This window comes from Euphorbia lathyris, chromosome 2 (assembly GCF_963576675.1).
Source record: "Euphorbia lathyris chromosome 2, ddEupLath1.1, whole genome shotgun sequence".
NCBI lineage: Eukaryota > Viridiplantae > Streptophyta > Magnoliopsida > Malpighiales > Euphorbiaceae > Euphorbia > Euphorbia lathyris.
This window is the reverse complement of record NC_088911.1, coordinates 8,040,264-8,067,891: the sequence shown is the minus strand read 5'-3', so window position 1 is coordinate 8,067,891 and position 27,628 is coordinate 8,040,264. Positions and strand designations below refer to the sequence as shown.

Sequence of the window (27,628 nt, the reverse complement as noted above, 5' to 3'; positions counted from 1 at the left end):
GTCCTCCGGGCTTTTAGAATCCAATACTGAGCTCTTTAAAGGTAGAGCACAAACCAATTACAAGGGAGTTGAATATGCAAGAGTATCTTCCTCTATTCGTCTACTCAACTCCTACTAAGTGCTACAACCCAGCACCTAGATTTCTCTACCACTGAATGTTTACAACCAAACACTCAGCACAACACTCTCAATTTTACAACTAATAAACACTTGTTCTTTTCAAGTAAAGAACATTTTAGACGATTACAAGTAATCACTCTAGCATTTACACAAAGAATGAAAGATGGGTGTAAGATCTATTTTTGTAACTAAGTGCTTTTGTATCTTTTCTCTCTTGTATTTTTCTCTTTTGTAATCCGGCAATGATCCAAGGATTTTGATTGTCCTTATATAGGAGAAAATCTGGGATCAGATCATTTTGAAATGATGTAGCCGTGAAGGTTAAAACGGCTCTTTTAGGGGACAGATTCTGGTCAGCTTCAGACTGCTCCGGCCATTCCCTTCCTCTGCATTTCTTCAGACGTCAGGCTTATCCTCTTGCGTCTGGTTTGTCTTTTTGTGTCAGTTGTCCTTTACCAATAATCCATTGACCCATACATCTCGGAATGTGTCTTCTGCGTATTTCCAAGGATTCAATTATTGGTACAGAGGGGCGGTAATCATTGTCTTTTAGCTAACGACTTTTTCATGCTGTCCTGAAGAATCACTCAGCTTCTACTTCGTAAAACCTTGTCATTTACAATTTCCAATCTGAGTATAAGTTTAGTCAGCTCAGCTTCGTGAGACAGTTGTTGTGGGCGTGTATGTCTTTGTCTTTTGATGCTAAGTTTGATTCCACTCAGTTTGATACTTTAGGCTTCTATGTTGACCTCTTCCTGTCTTACTTCTTATATTTATCTTTATTTATATTTACACTCAACATTGAACAAACGGATTAGTACAATTAAAGTAAAGCACTTAAATTTAATTGTCTCTTAATCATGGATGATTTTGTCAAATCAAAATCTTGTGGAAAGGTGTTTCAACAAACTCCCCCATTTTGATGTTGGCAAAATGCATAATTATGGAACTCAGTTTTGAAATTCCCCATGATTGTTTTATCTTTCATATTTTTGAAATTTCTCCCCCGTAAGGGTTGCATCTGTTTATTTACCTATTAAACAAACTAAGGATGTTTGTACTGACTAGATTTAGTTCTAAATTATTTTGAGTCTAAGTCAGCTTTCAGAAATGCTTGGATACTCAGTTTGATTTACTCGTTATTTTTGTATACTGAGTATTTGTTTGTTCAATGTTTATGTTAATGTGTATTGACAAGCATGGCATTTGAACAGAATAGAGAATAGTTCATTGAAATAAAATAGACCATACACATGCATAATACTTGTGTCCACAAAATATATTTCTAAACAAACACAAAAACAGTTTCACACATAAACACATAAGTTTCACTTCTTCACACAGATTTACCCTTTCCTTTCACTTTGCTTCCAGATGCACCTGTCTGTTGTTGAGTTCCAGGTTGAGTTCTCTCCCCCGTTTTGCCAGCATCGGGTTTGTAGAAAAAGGTGTCATTTCTTGCAGCTGAGGATAGAACATTTGAATAGCGTTGTAAACGCTTCGTGCTCTCACTCAAGCCGTCTATTACAGGTACGCAATCATCTCGAACATTGCGAGGAACGGGGATAGATCCAGTGATCAGGTTGATAATACACTCATGGGACTTGCTAAGCCAAGTAAGGGAGCTGGTGATCTGAGCAAAGGATTGATGATACATCTTCAATAGGGCAGAATCATAGAAGATGCGTTGAGCATTGTCATAACGAACAGCCTGTAGAATACCCTGTGAAAGTTTATTATTGATGGGGTCAACATCCATCTGAGCTTTGTTGACACTGAGAAGACTCATGGCTTCACTGAGTTGATCAATTGTACATTGAGAAGTGGAGGAAACAAGCTCGCGTGTACAAGTAAGATCGGTAGTCAGCTTGGCAAAGCATCCTTGCAACTCAACAGATGTGGCATACTCAGGATTGGCCGTAGGCCCAAGGTTAGGTAGTTCTGCTCTCAGTTTGGCAAATTGTTGATCTAACTCAACTGAAGTTGCATATCCTTGAGTAGGGACAGAGAGATTATTGATTTTACCTTCAAGTGAGTTCATGTGATTTATCATCAGAAGGAATAGCTCAGTCAGCTTGGCAATGTGATCTTGCTTAGGTCGCTGTGATTGGATGGTGGTCACAATACTGACAAGATCCTTGAGTCCCTTAATTTCCATGAGAAGTTGAGTAATGGCAGAGATATTTGTGGACTCAGGATGATCAGACCTGGCAGCATCAGAAGTGGTGAACTCCTGGAGAAGAGATTGAGCCGTTTCAATGATGCGACGTCCAGACTGAGTTGCACTAAGATAGGCATGTTGCTCAGTGGAAGTTGGCTCTGACACAGGAATGGAGGTGGAGCTGGATGGTGGTGGAGTTGGCTGCTTACTAGCTTGAGCAGTTGGGTCTTGATCAGGATGTTGAGTTTGAACAGGTGGATCCATAGCTTTTTCCCCATGTTGAGTGACTAGATCTTCGAGCTCTTGCTCGGCAGGATTTGGATTCTATGGAGTCTTGGCATGCTCCTCAGTGTGAGTAACAGAGGCTTGATTTTGCTCTGATTCCTTGGGAGGAGACTCAACAGGATGGGAGAAATACTGGAACTGGATTTCGGATGGATCCGTAGTTTGCTCCAAAGAGGGAGACTCTGCCAAGAGATCAATGAGAGGAGTTTTGACGGCTTTCTTTTTCAATCTTCTGAGGGACTTAGTTTTTGGAGGAGACGGGTCAGTTTGGACATTTGTATCCTCAACCTCAGCTTCAACATTTAGATCCTCTCTTTGAAGTTCTTCTTCTTCTTGGTCAACATCATGTGCCTCTTGATTTTGCTCAATATTATCCTGCTCAACATGATCATTTCCTTCAGCATTAAGCTGAGTATTAACCTGTCCTTGTTCTTCTTCTTCATCAGCTTGCTCAACTGGAGTTTTCTCAAGATCAATCCCAATGTTCTGAGTGCAGTGAGATTTGGGTGTCACAACCCAATCAATGGGATCAGCTTCAACTATTTTCAACCCAGAATTTTTACTTTTCTTCTTTAGCGGCTGTTATGGGGATTCTTCATGTTCTTCCTCGGGCTCAGCTTGCCCTTTCCTTTTCTCTGCTGACTTTGGTGTAACCTGAGGTAGGTCAGCATCAGTATTCTTTCCTCTTGTCATAGCCCTCTTCTTCCTGGGCACAGTCTCAATATCCTTTGCACAAGTGGCAAGTGTCTTTTTCTTCTTCTTTGCTTTGGGGGAATCGGCAGGAACTTCCTCTGGTTCAACTTCTGGCTCAGCATTATCTGCTGCTAGCTCAGTTTCAATTTCTTGCTCAACATCGTTTTCTTCATCATCTTCCTCAACTTCTTCACCTCCCTTTAGTGGTTGGTTGAACAATAACCCAGTTAGCAGAGCTGCGGTTATTTCTGCTCCCAAGCTTTTAGTCTCAGTGATGGTCTCAATCTTGTGATCTTCAAGGATCTTGGTGATGAGAGATCCTAGTCGAAGTTTCTTTCCCTCTCGTTGAAGTGCTCCCACCAAAAACACAGGCATATTCAACGGACAATAGGTTAGCATGTGCCATATGAAGCACTGCTCGAAATTGGAGGCAGACGAAGCTGAGTTGAGTTTAGGGAAGATAAAGTTTGTTAAGATGTAGTGCGCCATCTTCTGGTTTTGCCCCATACTCGTGCTGGGTATTTCTCCTTTGTAATTTTTGGGTTTGCAAAACCCCTTCATCTAGTCAAGCATTTCCTTTGATACCTTTTCTTTTGTTGTTCTAAACTCGGTTCCTTTGTTAGGCAAGTTGAGTAAGGTTGCTAAGTAGGATGGAGTAATGACAATTTTGTGACCTTTAACGTGCGTCTCCAAATAATCAGCATCATCCTTGTCAACATGGAGACCGGAGTAGAATTCCCTAACCAATCGTGGATAGGTGGTTCCGGGGAGAGAGAAGAGGTCTGTCCACTCGTTTTTCTCAATCCATTCAGAAAAAGGCTTTTCGTCGGTAACGAAGCTGGGAGAGAACCAGCGGCATTTGAGGACTTCCAGATTGTGGACTTTTGTGTGAACCTTCACCATGGTTCTAGCCTTGGGTTTCTTCTGCTTTGAGGAACTTGCCGGGTCCGTTTGACGGTGTTTTCTCGGAGTTAGGTTAGACTTAGGAGGAGATTTAGGGCTTTCATGGGTGATTAATTTTCCAGAATTTTCACCGGAGATTTTCTGAGTGTTGGTCATTTTAGAGATTTTTGTGGAGGATTTGAGAGAGAGATTCTGAATACCAAAGGATTTACGCGTGAAGGGATTTGAAGAGTAATTCATCCATTATTTATATCCCTAAAACGGTCCTATTAATTGAACTAGCCGTTTATCCTTGGGGCGTTCAACCGACAGAGATTCTGTCATTTATGACATTTTCGGCGCATGGGTTGTCTCATAATTGTTTGCCTTTCCTAGGTGCTTTTTATTACACGTGTTGGCATTTAATGGTGCAAGTGGGTTTTAGCGCGGTTTTCCTAGGAAATGAACCGTTTGTGATACTGAGTACTTAGTTCTATCAAGATGCATTTTCTATCTTAGTACATGATAGTAGCTCAGTATATGTACCTACTCAGGATAATCACTCAACATGTATGTCCACTCAGTATGAGGTGATTTTTCTATATTTCAAGTTCAGTAAGTAGGAGTTATTTTACTCAGCATGGCATTTGCACATCATTCAAATTTTCACTCAACATGGCAATCACTCAACATTCATTTGAGAATTATTGAAGGGGATTAGACATACCGATAGCTTCCCTTAGTATGTTGAATTGTTCACGTGCCAAAGGCTTGGTGAAGATATCTGCAAGCTATTCATTTGTTGGCACATAGGTCAGCTTGATCTCATCTTTTAGTACGTGATCTCTAATGAAGTGATGCCTTATGCTGACATGCTTCATCCTGCTATGTTGGATTGGATTTTTGGACAGATCAATGGCACTCTTGTTGTCACATTTGATCTTTATTGTTTCAGTCTTTACTCCATAATCCTCAAGCTGTTGCTTTATCCATAGAACTTGAGCAACACAGCTTCCAGCAGCCACGTACTCAGCTTCAGTTGTAGACAGGGCCACAGATGATTGCTTCTTGCTGAACCAAGATACTAGACAGCTTCCAAGAAAATGACATCCTCCTGAAGTGCTCTTACGTTCTAGCTTATCTCGTCCATAGTCAGCATCAGTATATCTAATGAGTGTGAAGTCATTTGAGGTTGGATACCATAGACCTGCATCAACTGAACTCTGCAAATATCTAAAGATTCTTTTTATAGCTGTTAGATGAGATTCTCTGGGATCAGCTTGATATCTCGCACAATAACATACCGAGTACTGTATATCCGGTCTACTAGCTGTGAGATAAAGTAACGAACCTATCATACCTCGATATTGACTTACTATCTATTGACTTACTTTTCTCATCTTTGCATAGGACAGTATCAGTACCCATAGGGGTTGATATTGGTTTGCAGTCCATCATATTGAATTTCTTTAACATTTCCTTGGTGTACTTGGGCTGGCTTATGAAGATGCCATTCTTACCTTGCTTGATTTGGAGTCCAAGGAAGAAGTTGAGTTCCCCCATCATGGACATCTCGAACTCAGTTTGCATCTGTTTGCTAAATTCTTTGCACAAAGATTCGTCAGTAGCACCAAATATTATATCATCTACATATATTTGTGCCAGTAGAGTGTGTTTTCCCTTTTTCTTAATGAACAAGGTTGTGTCAGCTTTTCCCCTGACATAGTTCCTGGTCAGCAGGAAGTTGGTTAACCTTTCATACCAAGCTCTTGGAGCTTGTTTTAGGCCATACAGGGCCTTTTTAAGTTTATAAACGTGGTTTGGAAATTTTGGATCTTCAAACCCAGGAGGTTGATTAACATATACCTCTTCATTTATGAAACCATTAAGAAATGCACTTTTAACATCCATTTGGTATAACTTGAAGTTCATGAAACTGGCATAGGCACACAATATACGTATTGCTTCTAACCTAGTAACATGTGCAAATGTTTCCCCATAGTCAATTCCCTCTTGCTGACTATAGCCTTGGGCTACAAGTCGAGCTTTGTTCCTTATCACATTTCCATGCTCATCTAGTTTGTTTCTAAAAACCCACTTAGTTCCTATAGGTTTTTGATCCATAGCTCTAGGCACTAAATCCCATACCTCATTTCTGGTGAATTGGTTGAGCTCTTCTTGCATGGCATTTATCCAATATTCATCGTGCTCAGCATCAGCAAAATTCTTTGGCTCATGTACTGAGACGAATGCGACATTGTTGAGGTATTTCCTTAGCTGATCTCTGGTCATCAACTTGTTGTCAGCAGCATCAAGAATTGACTTTTTTGAATGTCCTCTTGGGATTTTTATTTCTTTGGGCAATGTTGAGTCATTTGGAACAGGTGTTTCTGCAATCTCTACAGGAATAGATTGGTCAGTAAATGTTATTTCAACTTCTTGCTTACCTTTAGTCAGCCCTTGTATTGATGATTCAGAGGCTCCATTTTGATCAGCGGAAGCTGAGCTTGGTTCATCTTCAGTGAGCTGAGTTGTCTTTCCTGTTGGGTCAGCTTCATCAAACTCAACATGAACAGACTCTTCTACAATCTGAGTTCGTTTATTATAGACTCTATATGCTTTACTGTTTATTGAGTACCCTAAGAAGATCGCTTCGTCAGCTTTATCATCAAATTTTGCAAGATTGTCTTTTGTATTGAGTATGAAACATTTACATCCAAAAGCACGAAAGTAACCAATATTGGGCTTTCTTCCTTTCTAAAGTTCATATGGGGTTTTCTTATGTATAGGTCTTACTAGAGCCCTATTCAATATATAGCATGTTGTGTGGACAGCTTCACCCCAGAAGTACTTTGGAAGCCTATTTTCACTCAGCATGGTTCTAGCAATTTCGACAATTGTTCTGTTCTTCCTTTCAACAACCCCATTTTGTTGAGGTGTTCTAGGAGCAGAGAAATTATGGTCAATACCACTGGTTTCACAGAATTCATCAAACTGTTGGTTTTTGAATTCTCCACCATTGTCGCTTCTAATATGAGCTACTTTTAGGTCTTTGTCAATTTCAAGCTTTCTAATAAGTGTAGTGAACATCTCAAAGGTTTCATCCTTGCTACTTAGCAAGATGATCCAAGTGTACCGAGAGAAATCATCTACAATGACCAAGGAAAATTTCTTACCTCCCAAGCTGAGTGGTTGGATAGGTCCGAAAAGATCCAAGTGTAGTAATTCCAATGGTCTCTTGGTTGAGACAATATTTTTACTTTGAAATGACTTTTTGGTTTGTTTCCCTTGCTGACAAGCTTTACATAATTGATCTTTCTCAAATTTCAATTTGGGTAATCTCTCAACTAATTGCTTTCTATCTAATTTGGCAAGAAGGTCCATGCTGACATGCCCAAGTCTTCTATGCCATAGCCAGGAGTTATCCTCTTTAGACACTAAGCATATGTTTTTGGAAAACTATTTTTCTAAATTTAGCATGTATACATTATCTACGCGAGGGGCAGTTAAAATCAATTCATTTGTGTTCCCCTCGAGTATTTGACACTTAGTATTATCGAATACAACCTTTCTGCCGCTCAAGCAAAGCTGAGCTACACTTAGTAGATTGTATTTGAGACCTTTAACTAGGGAGACTGACTCAATAGTTGGGTTACCTCCAATAGTACCTGAGCCGACTATCTTATCCTTCTTATTGTCTCCGAAGCTTACACTTTCACCTCGTTTAAGCTCTAGTGTGATGAATTGTGTTTCATCACCTGTCATGTGCCTTGAGCATGCGCTGTCTATATACAACAACTTTGACTTCTCTACGCATGTCAAGCTAACCTGCATTTTAAACTATTCATTTTTAGGTACCTAATTCTTTTTGGGTCCTTTCTTGTTAGTGTAAACAGGTGCAAAATCATACTTTAATTTGTGACGACATACTTTTATAGTGTGGCCTGGTTTACCACAAAAGTCACAAAATTTTACCCTCTGAGGGTTATACTGAGTGTGGTCAGCATTGTTGTGCTGAGCATGCTAGCATATCTTTGTGGAATGTCCTTTTCTTCCGCAGAAGTCACATTGGACAACTCGCTTGTTATGCCAACACACTTCTTTCGTGTGCCCCCTTTTTCCACAACATTCACATTGAGTGAACTGCTTATGCTGGCTAGTACTTGTGTACTCAGCATGGGGTTTATTCCTGTTTGAGCCTTTTATTTGACTCTGTAAGATTGTAACATCCTTTCTAAGTTTCTTTGACTCAGATTGAACCTCCGTGACAAGCTTATCCATTATTTGCATATTGGTATGTAAATCTGAGTTGTCCTGGAGAAGATATCGGAGGTCACTTAGCTTGACCTCTTCAATCTCGTCACACCGCCTGCTAAGTGATTTGATTTTCTTGTTACACTTTTTAGTTAATGCATATAAATCACTCAAGGCATTTACCATTTCATTTCTAAGCAAGAGTAGGGATGTTACCTCATTGTTGTGTTCCTCCTGGGCAGTTTCATCAGAGAGGTCAGCTTGCTCAGATTGAGATTGGTCAGCTCCATCATCTGCCATGAGCATATATTGGCAGTTTCATTTTGCTCAGTTTCGGATGATGTTGACTCGTCACTGTCACTCCATGTTGCTACCATTGCCTTCTTGTTTCCCTTTTTATCTCTTTTTAGGTTTGGGGAGCTTGACTTGATGTGCCCAGTTTGGTGGCACTCAAAACATGTGATGGACTTGGAGCTGTCCTTCTTATATTTGTCACTAGACTCAGCTTTGTACCTATCACCTTTCTTATATGGCCTTTTGCTGTTTCTGTCACTTCTTCTGAACAGTTTTTTCATCTTTCTAGTGAACATAGCCATTTCCTCATCATCAGTTGACTCAGCTTCTGTGGAATCAGCTTTCATCACTAGTGATTTCTGTTTCTTATCTTCGGACTTTTCTTTAGCTTCAAAGTTCTTCATAGAGATCTCATGGGTCAGCAAGGATCCGATCAGCTCATCATATTTGTAGGTAGTCAAGTCTTGAGCTTCTTCTACAACTGTTTTCTTTGCTTGCCAGCTCTTAGGTAGACTTCTCAGGATTTTCTTCACTTGTTCCTCTTCAGTGAAGTTCTTTCCAAGTCTTTTGAGTTCATTTATGATGTTGGTGAATCTTGAGTTCATTTCTGAGATATCTTCATTTTCGTTCATCTCAAACAGCTCGTAGAGTCTCATATGCTGATTGACTTTGGACTCCTTAACCTTACTGGTGCCTTCATAGGTCACTTCAAGCTTTTTCCAAATCTCCTGTGCTGACTCACAACCTGAAATCTTATTGTATTCTGCAGCATCTAAAGCACAGTGAAGCATATTTATAGCCGAGGCATTATTTTGTAATTTTCTGAGGTCATCCTCTGTCCACTCAGCTTCGCTCTTAACAATTTTTTCATTGTCAACAAATTTATATGGCACATGTGGACCTTGAATAATTGCAAGCCATGCACTCATGTTTGTGGCTTGAATAAAGTTTTTCATCCTATTCTTCCAGAATGTATAATTAGATCCAAAGAATAGGGGAGGCCTAGTGATTGATAATCCCTCAGGGAGTATTTGTGTTGTTTGGTTCCCTGGAAGGAAACGAGTGCTGTTCTCACCCATTTATGGGATCCGCTCAAGATAGTTATATCTTTGAGTAGAGAGCTTAGGCTCTGATACCACTTGTTGGTCCCGTGTGATTAGTTCCAAGGGGGGTTAGGAACTAATATAACTTTTTTCGTTTAATTGTATGCTGACTTAGTTATTTTACTAGTTGGTCAGCTCAGCTTTTGGTCAGCTTGGCCAGATATGCTATAAGACAGCTTTGGACTGATATTGACTAAAGCTGTTTTATTTATAAGTTAGATATTGACACTCTTGGAGGTCAGCGTCTAACTCAGCACTTGAAATTACTCAGAGTTAACTTTAAACAATTTTATATGCTGAGTAAATTTCACATACAACACATGCACATATATAAGTTAAGAGAGAGTTTAGAGATTACTCAGTATCACTTATCCTGGTTCGGCCTCTCTGCCTACGTCCAGTCCCCAGAGTCCTCCGGGCTTTTAAAATCCAATACTGAGCTCTTTAAAGGTAGAGCACAAACCAATTACAAGGCAGTTGAATATGCAAGAGTACCTTCCTCTATTCGTTTACTCAACTCCTACTAAGTGCTACAACCCAACACCTAGATTTCTCTACCACTGAATGTTTACAACCAAACACTCAGCACAGCACTCTCAATTTTACAATTGATAAACACTTGTTCTTTTCAAGTAAAAAACACTTTAGACGATTACAAGTAATCACTCTAGCATTTACACAAAGAATGAAAGATGGGTGTAAGATCTATTTTTGTAACTAAGTGCTTTTGTATCTTTTCTCTCTTGTATTTTTCTCTTTTGTAATTCGGCAATGATCCAAGGATTTTGATTGTCCTTATATAGGAGAAAATCTGGGATCGGATCATTTTGAAATGATGTAGCCGTTAAGGTTAAAACGGCTCTTTTAGGGGACAGATTCTGGTCAGCTTCAGACTACTCCGGCCATTCCCTTCCTCTGTATTTCTTCAGACGTCAGGCTTGTCCTCTTGCGTCTGGTTTGTCTTTTTGTGTCAATTGTCCTTTACCAATAATCCATTGACCCATACATTTCGGAATGTGTCTTCTGCGTATTTCCAAGGATTCAATTATTGGTACAGAGGGGCGGTAATCATTGTCTTTTAGCTAACGACTTTTTCATGCCGTCCTGAAGAATCACTCAGGTTCTACTTCGTAAAACCTTGTCATTTACAATTTCCAATCTGAGTATAAGTTTAGTCAGCTCAGCTTCGTGAGACAGTTGTTGTGGGCGTGTATGTCTTTGTCTTTTGATGCTAAGTTTGATTCCACTCAGTTTGATACTTTAGGCTTCTATGCTGACCTCTTCCTATCTTACTTCTTATATTTATCTTTATTTATATTTACACTCAACATTGAACAAACGGATTAGTACAATTAAAGTAAAGCACTTAAATTTAATTGTCTCTTAATCATGGATGATTTTGTTAAATCAAAATCTTGTGGAAAGGTGTTTCAACATTAGATTCATTCTAACTTGGCTCAGCATCAGGTTTCTTTCCTCTCGACACAATTTTCAGCTTCTTCGGAGCTGTGTTAACTTCCCTAGCTGCCTGGTCAGCTTTCCTCTTTTTATCATGACGAGTGCGATTAGCAGGTTTCTTTCCTTTTAGCGCATCCTGACCTTCTTCAACGGCGGCCCCTTTTCCTTTCTTGGGCACAATCGGTTGGTCAAAGGCCAGACCGAATAATACTGCAGCTGTAATCTCCATACCCTAGACATTGATTTCCTCCACTAAGCTTACTCGGTGGTCTTTAAGGATCCTGGTGATTAGAGAGCCTAACCTGAGGGTACCAGTACTACGTTGGAAGCCACCTATGAGAAAAATCGGCATGTTGATAGGCTGGTAGGTCAGCATGTGCCAAATGAAGCACTGCTCGAAGTTAGATGCTGAGGATGTGGAGTTGACCATTGGGAAGAGGAAGTTGGTCAAGATGTAGTGTGCCATCTTCTGGTTCTGGCCCATGGAAGTGCTAGCTATCTCCCCCACATGACCCGCAGGTTTGCAAAACTCAGTGGGATAGTCGATTTTAGTGTGGTCGTTGGTGTTTCTGAGTTTGGCTCCGCTATTAGTCAGCTTGAGCAGTTTGGCGAGGTAGGGTGGATTGACAGAGATATCTTTCCCTTGAACCTTGGTAATCATATAATCCCTGTTATCATCAGCGGCTCTCAGATTTGTGTAGAATTCCTTTACCAATTTTGGATAAGTAGCTTCTCGAACAGAGAATAGCTCGGTCCAGCCATTTTTAGAAATCCATTCACAGAATGGTTTTTCTGCATTTACGAATCCCTCAGAAAACCAGCGTGAATGGTCAACTTTGTAGCCTCTTACACTGTTGTAGACCAGTGAGTACGTTCGCTCCATTGGTTTCTTCTCCTTATCTTTTTTCTATTTCTTTTTCGATGAAGTGGCGAGGTCATCGTGGGGGTTCTTGCATGGAGTTTGGTCGTGCTGACGTTGTTCTTGAGACTTAATGGGAGTCTCGCTATATTCCTGCTGAGCAGGAGATTATGGGTTTTCATCGGAGTGGTTGTCGTCGTAACCGCCACCGGAGAGATTTTGGGAATCCGACATGATTAGAGGTTTTGAGATTTTTGAGAGGTTTGGGATTTTAAGATAGAGAGAGTTTGATTGCTAGAAATTCTAAGTGTAAAGAGGTAGAAGTGGGGATTCATCCACTATTTATAGAACTTCGAATTGATTCTAAACCTTTGAACTAGCCGTTTTTCCTCGAGATGATCAATCGACAAAGATCCTGACATTTATGACATGTTCGGCGCGTTCATTTTCTTCATTATTGCGATTACGTCACCCTAGGTAGCTATTTATGGCACGTGTGCTATCATTAATTGGGCAAGTGAATTTTACTCAGTTTGTTAGAAGGCTGGACGTTTTGTGGTACTGAGTGCACAGTTTTACTTAGAGGGTTTTCATACTGCTTTAGTAACTCAGCCTAAGATAATCACTCAGCATGTATGTCTTACTCAGCATGGGGTGATTTTCTATAACACATTTTAAGCTCAGCATGTAGAAGTTACTAAATTAGCACAAGTCACTCAGCATGGTAATCACTCATCATTCAATTAAGCACATAGTATTATTGAAGAGGATTAGACATACCGATAGCTTCCCTTAGTATGTTGAATTGTTCACGAGCCAAAGGCTTGGTGAAGATATCCGCAAGCTATTCATCTGTTGGAACGTAGGTCAGCTTGATCTCACCCTTGAGTACATGATCCTTAATGAAGTGATTCCTTATGCTGACATGCTTCATTCTGCTGTGTTGGATTGGATTTTTAGATAGGTCAATATCGCTCTTGTTATCGCATTTGACTTCGATTGTTTCTGTTTTGACTCCGTAATCCTCAAGCTGTGGCTTAATCCATAGGACTTGTGCAACACAGCTTCCAGCAGCTACGTACTCAGCTTCAGTTGTAGACAGGGCAACTAATGACTGCTTCTTGCTGAACCAAGATACTACACAGCTTCCAAGGAAGTGACATCCTCCCGAAGTGCTTTTACGCTCTAGCTTATCTCGTCCATAGTCAGCATCAGTGTATCCAGTGATTGTGAAGTCATTTGAGGTTGGATACCATAAACCTGCATTGATTGAGGTCTGCAAATATCTAAAAATTCTTTTTACAGCTATAAGGTGAGATTCTCTGGGGTCAGCTTGATATCTTGCACAATAACATACTGAGTACTGAATATCAGGTCTACTAGCGGTAAGGTAAAGTAGAGAGCCAATCATACCTCGATATAGCTTGCTATCTACAGATTTACCTTTTTCATCTTTGCATAGGACAGTGTCAGTACCCATTGGGGTTGATATGGGTTTACAATCTTCCATATCGAATTTTTTAGCATTTCTTTGGCGTACTTGGACTGACTAATGAAGATGTCGTTCTTACCTTGCTTGATTTGAAGTCCAAGGAAGAAGTTGAGTTCGCCCATCATAGACATTTCGAACTCAGTTTGCATCTGTTTACTAAACTCTTTGCACAAGGATTCGTTAGTAGCACCAAAAATTATACCGTCTACGTAAATTTGTACCATCAGGATATGTTTACCCTTTTTCTTAATGAACAAGGTTGTGTCAACTTTGCCTCTGACATAACACCTGGTCAGCAGGAAGTTGGTCAACCTCTCATACCAAGCTCTTGGAGCTTGTTTCAGCCCATATAGGGCCTTCTTGAGTTTATAAACGTGGTTTGGAAATTTTGGATCTTCAAACCCTGGAGGCTGACTAACATATACCTCTTCGTTTATAAAGCCATTAAGAAAAGCACTTTTAACATCCATTTGATATAGTTTAAAATTCATATAACTGGCATATGCACACAAAATTCGTATAACCTCTAACCTAGCAACGGGTGCAAAGGTTTCACCGTAGTCAATGCCCTCTTGCTGACTATAGCCTTAGGCTATAAGTCGGGCTTTATTTCTGACTACGTTGCCTTGCTCATCTAGTTTGTTTCTAAAGACCCATTTAGTTCCTATGGTCTTTTGATTTCTAGGTTTTGGTACTAAATCCCATACCTCATTTCTTGTGAATTGATCAAGCTCTTCTTGTATAGCATTGATCCAATATTCATCGTGCTCAGCATCGGCGAAGTTCTTTGGCTCATTTACTGAGACGAATGCAACATTCCCGAGATACTTTCTAAGCTGATCTCTTATCATCAGCTTGTTGTCAGCGGCATCAAGAATGGACTTCTCCGAATGTCCTCTTGGAATTTTTATTTCTTTAGGCAATGCTGAGTTGTTTGGAATAAGTGTTTCTACAATATCTGCAGGAATAGATTGGTCAGCAAAGGTAATTTATGGTTCATGTTTACCTTTGGTCAGCCCCTGTGCTGATGACTCAGTAGCTCCTGTTTGGTTAGCGGAAGTTGAGCTCGGTTCATCTTCGGCGGACTGAGTTGTCTTTCCTGCAGGGCCAGTTTCATCGAACTCTATATGGACAGACTCTTCAACAACTTGAGTTCGTTTATTATACACTCTATATGCTTTACTGTTTGTTGAGTACCCCAAAAAGATCGCTTCGTCAGCTTTAGCATCAAATTTTGCAAGGTTATCTTTTGTATTGAGTATAAAACATTTACATCCAAAGGCACGAAAGTAGCCAATGTTGGGCTTCCGTCCTTTTCAAAGTTCATAAGGGGTTTTCTTGAGTATAGGTCTAACTAAAGCCCTATTCAGTATGTAGCATACTGTGTGGATAGCTTCACCCCAGAAATACTTTGGAAGCCTATTTTCGCTCAGCATTGTCCTAGCATTTTCGACAATTGTTCTGTTCTTTCTTTCAACAACCCCATTTTGTTGAGGAGTTCTAGGAGCAGAGAAATTGTGGTCAATACCACTGATTTCGCAGAATTCGTCAAACTATTGGTTTTTGAATTCTCCACCATTGTCGCTTCTAATATGAGCTACTTTTAGGTCTTTATCATTTTCAAGCTTTTTAATCAATGTTGTGAATGTATCAAAAGTTTCATCCTTGCTACTCAGCAAGATGATCCAAGTATACCGAGAGAAATCATCTACAATGACTAAGGAGAAATTCTTACCGCCCAAGCTGAGTGGCTGGACAGGTCCGAAAAGGTCCAAATGTAGTAATTCCAATGGTCTCTTGGTTGAGACAATGTTTTTACTTTGAAAAGACTTTTTCATTTGTTTACCTTGCTGACAAGCATTACATAATTGATCTTTTTCAAATTTCAATTTGGGCAATCCCTCAACTAGTTGCTTTCTAGCTAATTTGGCAAGGAGGTCAATGCTTACATGACCAAGTCTCCTATGCCATAGCCAGGAGTTATCCTCTTTAGATACTAAGCATATATTTTTCAAAAACTGTTTTTCTAAACTTAATATATATACATTGTCAACATGAGGGGCAGTTAAAATCAATTTGTTTGTTTTTCCCTCGAGTATTCGACACTGAGTAGCATCAAATATAACCCATCTTCCGCTATCACAAAGCTGAGCTACGCTCAATAGGTTATATTTGAGACCCTTAACTAAGGAGACTGACTCAATAGTGGGGTTACCTCTGATAGTACCCGACCCTACTATCTTACCCTTCTTATTGTCTCCAAAGCTTACGTTTCCACCTCGTTTAAGCTCAAGTGTGATGAACTGAGTTTCATCACCAGTCATGTGCTTCGAGCATGCGCTATTAATATACCATAGTTTCGATTTTTCCACGCATCTCAGGCTCACCTGCATTTTAGATCATTCATCTTTAGGTACCCAATTCTTTTTGGGTCCTCGTGGGTTAGCATAAACAGGTGCAAAGTCATGTTTTAATTTGTGACGGCATACTTTTATTGTGTGGTCAGCTTTACCACAGAAGTCACAGAATGTTACCCTCTTGGGATGACTTTGTTTTTGGTCAGCACCATTGTGCCGAGCATGCCAACATACCTTAGTGGTATGCCCTTTCTTTCCACAGAAGTCACATTGGACAATCCGCTTGTTATACCAACACACATCCCTTGTGTGTCCCCTTTTTCCACAACAGTCACATTGAGTGAACTGTCTATGCTGACTAGTACCTGAGTACTCAACATGGGATCTATTTTTGTTTGAGCCTTTAGTTTGGCTTTGTAGGTATGTGACATCCTTTTTCAGTTTCTTTGAATCTGATTGGACCTCTGAGACAAACTTGTGCATAATTTCCATGTTACTATGCAAGGCTGAGTTGTCTTGGAGAAGATATCGAAGGTCACTGAGCTTGACCTCTTCAATCTCCTCACATCGCCTGCTGAGTGCTTTTATTTTCTTATTACACTTTTTAGTCAGTGTATATAAGTCACTCAGGGCGTTAATCATTTCATTTCTAAGCAAGTGTAAGGATGTTACCTCATTTGAGTATTCCTCCTGTTCAGATTCTTCAGAGAGGTCAGCTTGCTCAGATCGAGTGTGGTCAGCAGCGTCATCGGCCATGAAGCATATGTTTGCTGACTCGGTGGCATCAGCTTCAGATGATGTTGAGTCATCGCTGTCACTCCATATAGCCACCATAGCCTTTTTACTTCCCTTCTTATCTTTCTTTAGATTAGGGCAGCTCGACTTGATGTGTCCAGTTTGATGACACTCAAAGCACGTGACAGGCTTGGAACTGTCCTTTTTGTATTTGTCACTGGACTCAACTTTATACCTATCACCTCTTCGAAATGGCCTCTTGCTGTTCTTTTCATTCTTTCTGAACAGCTTCTTCATCTTCCTTGTGAACATGGCCATTTCCTCATCATCTGATGAGTCAGCTTCAGTTGAGTCAGCTTTCATGACAAATGATTTTTGTTTCTTGTCTTCTGACTTTTCTTTTGCTTCAAAATTCTTCATAGAGATCTCATGAGTCAGTAAAGATCTGATCAGCTCGTCGTATTTGTATGTGGTCAAGTCTTGAGCTTCCTCTACGGCAGTTTTCTTAGCTTGCCAGCTCTTAGGTAAGCTTCTCAGAATTTTCTTCACCTGCTCTTCTTCAGTGAAGTTCTTGCCAAGCCTCTTTAGCTCATTTATGATGTTGGTGAATCTGGCGTTCATTCCTGAGATGTCCTCATCATCGTTCATCTCGAACAACTCGTATAATCTCATATGTTGGTTCACTTTTGACTCCTTGACCTTGCTTGTACCTTCGTAGGTTACTTCAAGCTTTTTCCAAATCTCCTGTGCTAACTCGCAACCTGAAACCTTATTGTATTCTGCAGCATCTAACGCACAGTGAAGCATATTGATAGCTGAAGCATTGTTTTGTAATTTTTTAAGGTCATCTTTTGACCACTCAGTTTCACTCTTAACAATTTTCTCATTGTCAACAGTTTTATATGGCACATATGGGCCTTGAACTATAGCAAGCCATGCACTCATGTTTGTGGCTTGAATGAAGTTCTTCATCCTATTCTTCCAGAACGTATAATTAGATCCAAAGAATAGGGGAGACAGACTAATTGACAATCCCTCTGGGAGTATCTGTGTTGTTTGGTTCCCGGGAAGGAAACGAGTGTTGTTCTCAGCCATTTATCGGGATCAGCTCAAGATTGTTAAATCTATGAGTAGTGAGCTATATGGCTTTGATACCACTTGTTGGTCCCGTGTAATTAGTTCCAAGGGGGGGGGTACGAACTAATATAACTTTTTCGTTTTAGTTAAGCTGACTTAATATATTTTCTTGAGTTAGTTAACTCAGCTTTTGGTCAGCACGGCCGACTATAGTGTAAGACAGATTTAGTCAGATGTTGACTAGAACTATTTTACGTATGAGTTGGGAATTGACACTTTTATGGTCAGCTTCCAACTCAGCACTCTTATTTACTCAGTGTCAGTTTAAACAATTTATATGCTGAGTAAATATGACAAGCAACACATACATATATATATATATATATATATATATATATATATATTGAGAGAGAGTTAGAGATTACTCAGTACGACTTATCCTGGTTTGGCCTCTCCGCCTACGTCCAGTCCCCAGAATCCCTCCGGGCTTTTTAAATCCAATACTGAGCTCTTTAAAGGTAGAGCACAAACCGTTTACAAGGCAGTTGAATATGCAAGAGTACCTTCCTCTATTCGTCTACTCAACTCCTACTAAGTGCTATAACCCAACACCTAGATTTCTCTACCACTAAGCACTCAACACCGAGTACTCAGCACAACACTCTCAATTTTACAATTGATACAAATTGTTCTTTTCAGATGAAGAACACTTTAGATGATTACAAAAAATCAATCTAGCTTTTACACAATAATATAAATTTGGTGTAAGATCTCTTTTGGCTTTTGTGTGCTTTTGTATGTATATACTTTTTGTTCTTGTTGTGATCGGCTTATGATCCAAGAATGATCATGTCTTTATATAGTTGAGATATGAAGCAGAAATGGTTTGATCTTTGGATTTGTCCGTTGATCCAAACGGCTCCTTTTTTAGACAAGTTCTGGTCAGCTTCAGTTTTGCAGGCCAATCCTGTCGTCTGAATTCCGCAGGCGTCAGGTTTGTCTTCTTCTTATAGGTTTCGTCTTCTCGTGCCAGTTCGTCTTTTAGCTAACGAACGTTTGACCCATGCCTCTCGAAATTAGCCTTTGCGTAATTCCAAGGTTTCTATTATTGGTGCAGACAGTTGTCGGAGCTTGTCTTTTAGCAAACGGAACATTCATGCTGTCTTGAAGATCACTCAGCTTGTCTTTAGTAGCCGTTGTTTGTGATTGTTTGCTAGTGCATATACTGAGTTCTCTTTTACTCAGCTTCCATGGTCAGCTTTGTTCTGCAAGACATAGTTCTCGGAAAACTTCCCTACTTTTGATACTGAGTTTCGTTCCACTCAGCTTCTTGATCTTTAAGCTTCTGTTCTGAAGATGACTTATCTTTTCTCACGTTGAGTTCCATTCTACTCAGCTTGTGCTGTGATCTTATGCTGACTTCGTACTGTCTTACTTTTTATTTCTATTTGTATTTATATTTATACTCATCATTGAACAAACATATTAGTACAATTAAATCAAAGCACTTAAATTTAATTGTCCCTTAATCATGGATTAACTTAAATAATTTTGTCAAATCAAAATCATGTGGAAAGGTGTGTCAATAAATTACTCATCAAAGATGTTGATGATCCTATTGGAGCCATTGTCAAAAGTACATATCCAAGTATCATTGAAAACATTCAAGATCCAATATACTTATAAGAACGTGCCATTCTTGCACCTACGTTGGATATTGTTAACAAGGTGAATGAGTATATGTTGTCTGGATGGCCAGGAGAAGAAATATGATGTTACTTGAGTTCAGATTTTATCTGCAAAGTTGAAAGTCATTCAAATAGTCATGAATATGTGTATACTCCTGAATTTTTTAATACTATTAATTCTTCAAGATTGCTGAATCACAAGTTGACATTAAAGATTGGAATACCTGTTATGCTACTTCGTAATATTGATCAGACTCTTGGGCTATGTAATGGTACCTGATTGGTGTTAACACAATTGGGAAAACATGTGATTGAAACATCGAAAGTTACAAGTTGTAACATTGGACAGAAGGTTTTCATACCTCGGCTTACTTTGACTCCATCAAACATCAAATTGCCATTTCGATTTCAACAAAGACAATATCCCTTAGTTGTTTGCTTTGCTATGACTATCAATAAAAGTCGAGGCCAATCACTTGCACATGTTGGATTATATCTTCCACGTCTTGTTTTTAGCCATGGTCAAATGTATGTTGCAGTTTCAAGAGTCACAACAAAAAAAGGATTGAAAATTCTTATTTGTGACGAGGAATATAATACATCTAATTGTACCCAAAATGTAGTGTTTAAAGAAGTATTTAATAATATAGACTGGTTCTTCAAATACAATTTATTGAATTACTTTTATTTAGTGTACAAATAATTTTAAATTATTGTTTAAATAAATAAATTTAAAAAATTTATACATGAATAATTTTAATAGATAACATAATTGATTTTAGAATTTATTTTTTAAAAAATAAAATCTGTGCATTGCACGGGTCTACAACTAGTTATTAAAAAAACTCAAAACAACTAATTTAACTAATAAATTATTGCAGTGGTGAAGCTCTTAGTCTAGTGGTTGAGAGCTTACCTATGTCTTGGGCGGTCATGGGTTCGAATCACATCCGGGTCTGGTGGGAATTTTTCTTTCTTCTTTAATGTAAGCGCATTGCGTAAATTTTTAAGAAAAAAAACTAGTAAATTATTGCTTTTAGATTAATTTAAATTAATTTATAGGAATCAAATATATACGGAAAATATATTTGACAACCTCTTTGATGAAAATTAAAATTGAAATTAAAATAAAAGAGGAGAAAATACGCACGACATGTATTTTATGATATAAAGAATTAAACGGAAAATATTGTAGCCATGATATGTTCCCTTAGAAACCTTTACATATGATGTTTCGATAGATTTTCAATTGTATTTAGCATAATTTCCGTTCTCCCCTAAAAACGGGTGTACGAGTTGATATTTATATGCATAAATTAGGGTTTCATGATTAGAAATGAGTAAAAAGTCATGGTCAAAAATAAGATTTTTACCTTTTTAATTAAAAAAAAGTAGCAAAAAAGAGGGGGGAGCCTAATGTTATTCACGTGTTAGTAATGACGCATCTGTCACATGTCAGGTGTGTGCCAGTCACGCGATGTCATGTGTTCCCTCTTTCAATCATTTCTGAATTACAATTTAGCTCCGAATGACCTCCAATTTCGATGATTCTTGTTTCGATGATCCGAACATTTTTTTATTTTACGATCTAAGGCTAAAAACAACTCTATCTAAGATTATTGTCCATTTTCATCTCGTATTTCATCTAATCATAACTTTTTTGTTAGACCTCTAAACTGAATCTGGAATGTGTTATGACACTCTCGGGGGACACAACTCATTAAGATATCCCAATATATTGGCCCTGTTTGGAAAATAACTGTTAGCTGTTAGTTTATTACATTAGTTGTTAGCTGATTACCTTTTTTATTAACTAATTTGCTGAGCTGATTGTGTAAACTTGTTTGGTAAAATTTAGCTGATTGTTAATAGTTGTTTGTATAAATGACAAATAAGGACATTGATATTTAATAACTATATTTTATTTGGGGTTAAAGGATAGTAAGTAGAGGTAAAAATATTTTTCAAAAGAGATGCACCAAACGCTAATTGATAAAGCTCCTAAAATCAATCTTTTCAAAATTTGCCTTTTGGGCCCAATGATCTCTTTCAAATCTCTATCCACCAAACATCACTATTAGAGGTTTGACTAGCCAAAATATCTAAAGTGGCTTAAACCTCTAATTTTAGCCCAAAAAACTCTTTACCAAACAGGACCATTATTTAGTTCTCTACAAATTTTGGTTTTTTAATGGGAAAGAGCTGACTTTGACTTCATAATGATTGAGTTTTTCGTGATCCATTTTTGATCGTATTTTTAGATCATCTTTCAAAAGTTTTTAACACATGATTCCAACTCTAGTGTCTACATGTATCCTAGAATCGACACTTGAAATATACCATGAGATTCCAAAGCTCCTACCAGATGAGATTATACATTTCCTCCTTAAGGAGAGGAACTTCGTCGTCTTCCATCTCTAGTTTGGTTTAGGATACCGTGATTTGTCAGATATTGGTCCTGCAGCCTTGACTCGATTATCATCATAGTTTCGAAGACGAGATTCTGTCGAACTTTGGCGGATGGTCTTATTTCGCTTTAGATACCTAGATTCATCAGAACAATGGTGATGTTTGGACGGTGTTCGAGAGTGATAATACCTTAGATGTGCGGGATTGGACTATTTTTCTCTCGATCATATTTGGGATGCATCATGGTGGGAATCTATGGATATATTTCTATTATGGGGGCAGGTACTGACAATGTGATGCCCGATAGAATAAATAATGGAATCATGCTTATCCATATGTTTGTTGGCTTCTCTTGCCTCTTGTAACTCTGCCCCAACAATCTCCATTTGTGATGCATGCTTAGTCCTGAGGATGTTCTTCGACTCTTGGACCAAGCGTACATTATAAATGACCTTCTTTGTTATAACACCTGCAAACCTTTGTTGCTCCAGATCTAAAAAGCCTAAAAATTATTTCATTTGCTGTTCTAGTGCTTGTGTGAGCAGGATGGGCTCTATAAGATTGTTATTCGCATTCATTAAAACTCAATTCTTGTTTCGGGGAGCGGTTGTCGAAGGAATGTTTGAGGCTGGTGGGACTGTGGAGCTATGTAGCTGACTCATGGCATAAATATATTCGTATCACGCTCACCGCACCAATTGATGTTTGGAATTATGAACTAAGCTAGTTGGGTGCAGTGATTGCTTGAGGTAAGATAAAAAAATGGTCAAAAAAGGGTCGGGAACCGATGGCCCCACTCTAATGCCTAAATGATTGATGGGAAAACAATAAAGAGTATGTAAACTTATGTAAGCAAGTAGAATGAATATTGTAACTTTTGAGTATTATGTATCTTGTACTTATAACATATCTAAGTTGTGCGCACTAGGTTGAGAAGAGGACCATGTGGCATTCATTTAATGGAAAAATCAATAATAGTTTTATCCAGTGCACCTATAATTTCGTAATATTGACGCCGGACATGAATCTGAATGTGTGTGACTTTTAAGACCCTATTTGACTGAGCCACGTGGCTCGCACGGTTACATTTATGAGTGAATTTGCATGAAGTGATTTCTCTTTTGTGCCCAACAACATTGTCATATATAATAATAAAAGTAATTACTTACTTTGTTTTTAACAAAGTAAGCATAGCCTAACCCTTAACTTAAAGTTTTTTTTAAAAAAAAATTATACTATCGATTTTGTGAATTAGAGAGATCAAATAATTTGAAGGATTTAAAATTCATAGACTCCAATTATTGATATAATTTTAAAGACTATTGTTATACCAGATTCAACAAAGATAAATATTTAGATACGAAATGCCGAAATGCCGCAGAGGTAATAATAAAATTTATTTTAGATTCGTAGTCTTTTTATAAATGGATTTCATAACAACTACAAACCGAACTCGTTTTCTAATTACTACAAAGTTCAAAAATATGTACATTATATTTAGTATTATCAAGATTGCACTCACACTTTAGTAGACATCCCACACCAACAAAGAGTAGCTGTCAACTCTGTTATTAAATTTAGCTAAATGTGCTTTGCTATGTTTTTTCTTACCCTAATAGCATATGTATCGAAAAAACGTTATCATGTTACAATTGTATTATACGATCTATATATCTTATTTTATTATATATGATATTAAAATTAATAAAAATGATAATTAGATTGAACGGATTGTGATAAAAAAAAATAGATTAGATGGTGAAAATACATAAAGTAAGACTTACTTTGTTAAAAACAAAGTAAGCATGGCCTTTACCTGGATTATATTGGTAAATCGTGTAAAAAATGATAGTTATTATCAGAAAATTAATTATTTTTCTCAGCTATTGGGCCAAAAGTGTTCAGTTTGCTAGGGTATCTCATACGAGGCCCATATATAGGCCCATCATTGTACAAACTTTTTGGTATGAATTTCACAAGACCTTGCGGTTTTATTGGGGTAAATTTTACAGATCATTATTGAAGTTTAGGGGTATGTTCTAAAAACGTCGTTTAATTTTATTTTATTTGAATAAAATTATCAAAATTTTATTTTTATTTGAGATAAGGTATAAAAATACGGATACGAAACAATTTTATCCTCACATTTAAAATGGTTCAGTTTTAACTTCTGACGATGATAAATTTAACTAATTTCAGACATCATTATGAAATTGTATTCTAAGTTATAAATATTGTTATCTCCATTCCAGACGTGCATCATTTTATCACTTTCGTAAAAAATATTAGGTGCTATTCAGATGGACAAGTCTTTTAAGAATTAATTGGGAACAAATCGACTTTGTATTTTTTTTTATGTCAATAATAAACTATTATATAAATATAATTAAAATACGTATTACACTATTTAAAAGTACAAAATGATTTTATATATCATATCATGAAAAAATGTGTCAAAATCAAAATTTGCATAATAATATTATTAAAACAAGTGAAATAAATAAAAAATAATATCCATAAGTGATATAATTCATTGAAAACTATGAAATAATGTTTTAAAAGTCTTAGAAAAAATTAGAAAATGAAATTAACAAAAAATATTCAAATATAAATATAATTAATTCACCAACAACCATGCTACAATATTCAAAAGTGAGTTACGGTACAACAACAACAACAACAAAGCCTTAGTCCCGAAATGATTCGGGGTCGGCTAACATGAACCATCATATAAAACCGTGAAAATCAAGTCGTGTCAGCGACACAGATTCGCTCCCTCCACTCCGTCCTATCCACTACCATATTTTCCTCAATTCCCAATAAACTCATATCACTCTCGATCACCCTCCTCCAAGTTTGCTTAGGTCTTCCCCTACCCCTCACCACTACATCCCTTTGCCACTCTTCGGTTCTCCTAACCGGCGCATCAAGCGCTCTACGTCTCACATGGCCAAACCACCTTAGTCGGTTTTCTCTCATTTTATTCTCAAAATTCAAAATTCAAAATGTTTTTTATTTGTAGTTTTTTTGTTCATTCTTCCTATATGAGTGATTGTGGTCTGTCTCCCTATATGAGTGGTTATCGTATCTCTCCTTATACGAGTGTTGTCATGTTTAAAAACATAAGAGTTTTGTTTATCGTCAAATAGATCTCACTCACTGAAAGATCGTGAAGTTATTCCAAGAAAAAAAAACTGAACTCCATTATGGGTGGAGTGTATTTCCCCCCGTTGTGCTAATAACAGTTCCAAATATCGTCTACTACTGCTCTATCACGATCAATGGTATTCAATATGCAGATTCAAACTTCTCTGATGTACTTCTGAATTGTAATTTTTGAATTACTTATGTCGAGTCGAGATAATATTTTCCTATAAATTAACAATTATTTTTCTTCTAACCACTATAAATGGTTAAAAAAGGGTTAATTTCAGATAAATACCCTATGGTTTCACGTTTTTATAAATCGATACTTGTGAGTTTTTTTGTACAACCCGAACCTTGTGGTTTGCAAAATTTTCATTTATTATTGACTTTGTCACATTTGGCTGATAATGACCTCAAAATGAAAATTTTCAAGAATTAAAGTTGTTTAGTATCATAGTTACTACGAAACAACATTTTTTATTTTCCAAAATCACAATTTTTGGAGTTTTAAACATTAATTTTCTCTCTTATAACAAACAACACTTAAATGACGTCAAACATAAAAAGTTGAAGAACATAGTTCGATTTGTAATAAAAAAAAAACCATAAGTATCGATCTGCAAAAATGAAATCATAGAGCATTTATTTGAAATTAACCTTTAAAATAATAATTCATTTTTCTTATACTAAACTTAAAACCAATAAATTAAAATATAATTAGAAAAAATAAATGCAGATACAATGAATAATGAATAGAAAACTAATAGTAGGAGATGTAGATAGATATGACCAGACTACAAATATACAAGGTGTAATGTTAAATTAGAAATTTTAGCTTGAAAAGTAACATAAATGTTTGATGTTAAATATCAACTCATTAGGTATGTATTATTACGCCTAAGGTACTACTTTAGTCAAACTTTATTGGTAACGAATTGAGTTTTTATGTACAAAATCACGCAATTTAAACGTACTAATGTTTTTTGTTACATAAAGTTTAGATGAGAGGATGCATATCTACAGTGGTAGAATCAAGAATTTATGTTTGAGAGCTAATTTTAGTTTTACGGTTAATGTCGGGTATGACTAGACTTGTTTATGGATTGGACAGGACCGGGTTGGACTATGAAAAGTAATTCCCAAGACCGGCTCAACCCGTTCATCCAATATGTAGATATTAAAAAAGAACAAAAAATATATAATTTTTTTCTAATGTAATTATTATAAGACTTTAATATTTTTATTTTAGAATACACCACCTAATCTAGCAAGAGGAGTAATTCATTTTTTAGAGTACACCACCAATATATATATATATATATATATATATATATATATATATATAATAAAAAATATTACTCTTATATAATATAAAATCGGGCCAGGTTGAACTCACCTGGGATTTTGAGAGCAATCCTAAGCCCAACCCATTTTATGTGTGGGCTTGTATCGGACCAGACTAAAGATCATATATGAATATCCAAATCCAACCCATTAAGAGCAGGTCTGGGCGAGTTGGGCGGACCAACAGACTCGTGAACAGGTATAGGTATGACCACTAAACTTTAAAATGTAACATAAAAATAATTTCAATATACACTTTTTAACATTATGACGACTAAACTTCAATTAACGCTTCAAGATAACGTTTTACGATCTAAAAATAGAATTTCCAAGCATTAAATTTATTTAGAAACATATTAACATGAAAACATATTTTTTATTTTCCAAAATCATAATTTTTAGAGCTCTTTAATCGAATTTCTCTTTTAACCAAACAATACATAAATGATCTAAAATAGCATCAATTCTTAAAAATATATTATTTTGAGATTATCAACGATTATTTTAAAATGTTAATTAAAGGTTAGCGATTATAAATTTTTATTATTTACTTAATTCAAGTAAAATTTAAATTTTTTTACTTCATTCTTTTATGTTTATTTTTTCATATTAAAAATGAGATTTTTAAGTATTTAATTAGATAAATTATTGTTGGTTTTCTATAAATAAAAAATAACATTTTTCTAAAAGTAGGGAATTTGTTCTTTTTGAAAAAGGATTTTTTTTTGTTTTCAATAACGGATAGTAAGAAAAAATAACAACAATTAAATCAAACCGAGCTTTGGTAATTATTATTCCCTTCCAAGATGAATGAATGCGTTCACACTCATTTGTAATATGCTTTTTTTTTTATTCTTAATATATGCTTCATTGATTGTCAAAAAAAAAAATAATAATAATGCGCTCACACTTAACAAAAAATATATATATATATTTTTCACGTAATTATCATACATCATTATTGCAGTTTTCCAGTTATCTTTTAATGATGATGATGATGAAAAAAAAAAAAAAAAAAAAAAAAAAAAAAAAAAAGCAAATTGAGCGACTTTAAAACAAAAGAAAAAAAATTCTTTAATATATACCGTTTACCCTTTTATTAAGCTTTTAACGGAGTTAATATATATATAAAAAAAAACTTTTACCGGATTATTAATTTGCATTTTAAGATTTTCTTTGTTAAAAATTTATAATATTAGTAAACAATATAATTTAATTAAAAAAATAAAATAAAATATGCATCAACTTGCAGTTGTACAAAACCAAGAAA

At 36.8% G+C, this 27,628-nt stretch overlaps 1 pseudogene; it reads left to right on the top strand.

Annotated features, from left to right (window-relative positions):
* The window catches only part of LOC136216644 (uncharacterized), a 28,483-nt pseudogene extending 8,322 nt beyond the window's left edge, over positions 1-20,161 (top strand).
* The last annotated feature ends 7,467 nt before the right edge of the window (positions 20,162-27,628 follow it).